The sequence below is a fragment of the Silurus meridionalis genome, chromosome 6 (assembly GCF_014805685.1).
Source record: "Silurus meridionalis isolate SWU-2019-XX chromosome 6, ASM1480568v1, whole genome shotgun sequence".
Classification (NCBI taxonomy): domain Eukaryota; kingdom Metazoa; phylum Chordata; class Actinopteri; order Siluriformes; family Siluridae; genus Silurus; species Silurus meridionalis.
This window is the reverse complement of record NC_060889.1, coordinates 32829731-32833281: the sequence shown is the minus strand read 5'-3', so window position 1 is coordinate 32833281 and position 3551 is coordinate 32829731. Positions and strand designations below refer to the sequence as shown.

Sequence of the window (3551 nt, the reverse complement as noted above, 5' to 3'; positions counted from 1 at the left end):
TCGGAGCTCAGTGGTTAAAGTGCTGGGTTAGTGATTAGAAGGTCAGGGGTTCAAGCCCTGGTATCACCAAGTATCACACACACAACACTTAACATGCAACAGATTAATATTCAGACAAGTTCTCACCTTAAGGCGATGCTCCAGTAATTCAATTTCAACTGCTGCTTTTTTAATGAGGAGCCTTTTCTCTTCCATTTGAAGCTGTATAAGGTCCATCTACATGTCACTTGTTCTTATTTGTTTTTGGAGATGGACCTTATACAGCTCAACAAATCAATTACAACTGTGACAGACTGTGTTCTTTCTGGAGGGTCCAATAATACAATACGTCCATCAGTATCTATAAGAACACACAACCCATTAAATTCTCAATATTATCAAAGAAAATAATACATGAAAAGAGTAAGATGTCAGAGTAAGATCACAGTAGCCTATACATCATATACAGTTAAATAAAATAAGCCTACAGAAAAATGTATCTTGTTCAAAAAGCCTTTAAGTGACAGAGAGAGTAATTTATTAGGACAAAAAAAATGAAAAATCATAGAGGTAAACTTACATTTCACCATTTTTTCACCATCACTTGTGGTGCATGGTGTGTGTGATGAACTGCCCCCTGGAATGCCAGTAACCACTGGTCGCCCTTTATTAAGGGACAGAGCCAGCTCCTCAGATGGGGTGAGGGGAGGTGGTGGTGGACCCCCGCCAGTTAGACGGGCTTCAGTCTTCTTTTTATTAGCTACATGACAGAATGAATATACTAAATCCTGTTATAATAATAGTTCAGTCATTGTGTAATTAAATATGACCTTTTTGCAGAATGTTTCATTTTGACTTGGCTTAAAGTTCTTGTGGTTCCAGGAGGATTACAGCTTATTAAAAAAGAAATATACATTATTATTTTAAACTAAAGAAATAAATGGCAGGAAAAGTAAACGCTTTCATAGTGATATAACATATTCAAAAGGATGTATAAGTCATACTTCATTATTCTGCATTATAATAAAACGGGAGCCAATACCAAATTTGTAATTTAATACACTCACGCATTTACTCTGTCCGGTATTTTTTGCCGATTGTAGTGAGGTCCTTTATGGGGCCTTTTATTTTAAATGTACTTTTGTTTTAAAAGCATAAAGAAAAGCGTAGCCCCTTTAAGAGGTAGGCCCCAGTGAGTGCATTGCCCCTTTAAGAGGAAGTGTCCCAATTAGCGTGAGCGAATGAACAAACGCTTCGGATTCCGTACTCTTATAAAGTGTCTGAGCAGCTGTGAGGAATGGTTGCTGCTTGATTGTCTGTTTCATCGGCAGATTTCTTCTCTAATCAGGCTGCGTTTATCCTTCATGTGCAAGTGTTGTGCATTTAGTAAGGGGTAAGGGAGGATCATTTTCCCCTTTTGGTGTTTGGTTGCTATCCTGCTTTTTAATCTGTAAGAGTTTGGTTTTAGGGTGATCAGATCTGCTCTTTGGCGGCTGGACTGTGGATGTGCTGTTTGAGTGTGGTATTGTTGTGCAGGCCTGGTTAAACGGAGAGGTTCGTAGGGTTTTTTTTTTAATAAATAATGCTAAACGTGTGTTTTTTTTGTATGTGATTATGCAGTTCTAATGTTTTTTATTTTGTTTTTTTTAGGAACTGCATTTGGTCACTGCTGTCCTTCTTTACCCTTTATTTTTGGGTTTTGTGATTTAATGTTTGTTTGGTTTTCTTTATTTAAGGCACCCATCATGTTGTATGGATGCTGTGTTTAGCTGATTGTTAAAAAGACTATAGGGGATTGTTTGCAGATATTTTACTGTATGATAACCAACTGATTTTGTGTATCTGTTCCTTTCCAGTGGGTCATCTGGGAGCACTGGTTGGATTGTGGGTGTTGGTCCTTTGATGGTGGAATCTGTGCTACGGTTTACACTGCATGCTGTGTGAATTTTATGAATTTACGGTGTGTGGCACTTTGCATGTGTGTGGGTGTGTGTGTGTGTTGTGTTTTCCTTTACAGGCACCATTTTGGGTGAACCTTTTGGGGTTAAAGTGGGCCTGTGTAGTGGGTTCGCTCTGCGTTGTGTATGTTTTTAAATGAAAAGACTCTACACGTTGGTACAATTGTCGTATGATTTACTTCCAGCTTCTGTATTCTCCAATCACTGTATTGAAACAGACACCATCAGATAATAAATGGCGAATCTCTGGTCTAGCTGCCTCTCATCGCTATCGCATTCGGCAAAAGAGAGAGGCGCACGGAAAAGACAATTTCTAAACTATAATAATAATATAACATCGAAAGAAAGAAAATACAGAAAATAAAATACCAATGATCCAATTACATACCTGTATTGAAACAGACACCATCAGATAATAAATGGCGAATCTCTGGTCTAGCCGTGCCTGTCAATCATTACATATTCTTTTAATATACTGTATATTAATTTAACAAAAAAAATACATGGATACATGGAACTTCTCATGGATCATTGAAATAAAATGCATCTTTAATTAACCAAATTTATAGCAATGAAATTATTCATTTTACTCAATTTAACTAAAGGATGCCGCGTGTAATGGCGGCCATTACCTGAAATAATTATGAAATTAACTATACACATTATTACATTCATTAAATAACTTACTAACCGTAAATCAAAAGAAAAATGAACAAATAATCATGTTTAACACAAAAATTCCTTAACCGATTAGTATTTATTATATTCTAAAACTTTTCCCGAAGGGCTGATAAATCATACCTCTCATCGCTATCGCATTCGGCAAAAGAGAGAGGGCGCACGGAAATGACGTCATCTCTACCTTTGCGCGTAACCGTGAGAGTATTCTACCTGTGACCACGTGACCGTGCATCATTCTTGTAATCGCCAATATAAATTTCAAAATAAAGAAAGAAAACTCACACCTCAATGCCACTGATCAATTGTAACTCTGATAATGTAGTGTGACACCATTACACTTGCCACATTCACACCCACTGGTTTCACACTACAATATTCAACAGATCATGACTTTCCAGTACTGTCATCTCAAACTCCCTATACAGCTATAAAGCTATCTTATTAAAGATTCAGATACACCAAGGGTAGCTAACCCCCAATCTACCATTTGAAAAACCATGCCATATACACAGTCTCAAATATGACGCACACGAACAGTCAATATAAAAAAAACTAAAGATCTTTCTTCCACCCAGAACAAGTGGATAGGCGTGACACAAAAACACGATGGAGGGGAAAAAAAAAAAAAAATTGATTTTACACTTCTAACACAGGACAAACCCGTTGGTTCGACATTATCTGTATCAATCTGCTCACAGGTTTAATAATTCTACCAAACCTCGTGCGTGTATCTCGCCGCTCAGGAGACTCTGCCGCAAACCGGGAAAAATCAACATGTTGAGATGAGCCCCCAGGTTCCTCTTCCAAAACATCACAACCCTGATCCGCAACAGCCATTACAATTTGTGATACTGATTCACCAGTCTGAGCATCTAGTTCAAGCGGTGTCTCCCCGTTTGATGTGCAGCACAAGGACACTGAAGCATTAGACGA

At 37.9% G+C, this 3551-nt stretch overlaps 3 long non-coding RNA genes across 3 annotated transcripts; 1 reads left to right on the top strand and 2 right to left on the bottom strand.

Annotated features, from left to right (window-relative positions):
* Window positions 1–241: 241 nt before the first annotated feature.
* Window positions 242–1074, bottom strand: LOC124387177. The gene is made up of 3 exons (XR_006926111.1): window positions 1047–1074; window positions 560–739; window positions 242–340 (listed from the first exon to the last, which is right to left on the bottom strand). It is a non-coding gene; the product is annotated as an uncharacterized LOC124387177 (long non-coding RNA).
* A 113-nt stretch (window positions 1075–1187) lies between these two features.
* Window positions 1188–2191, top strand: LOC124387174. Its single transcript, XR_006926108.1, has 3 exons — window positions 1188–1372; window positions 1448–1533; window positions 1630–2191. It is a non-coding gene; the product is annotated as an uncharacterized LOC124387174 (long non-coding RNA).
* On the bottom strand, window positions 1586–3134 carry LOC124387171. The gene is made up of 3 exons (XR_006926099.1): window positions 2739–3134; window positions 2326–2382; window positions 1586–2141 (listed from the first exon to the last, which is right to left on the bottom strand). It is a non-coding gene; the product is annotated as an uncharacterized LOC124387171 (long non-coding RNA).
* Between the last annotated feature and the right edge of the window lie 417 nt (window positions 3135–3551).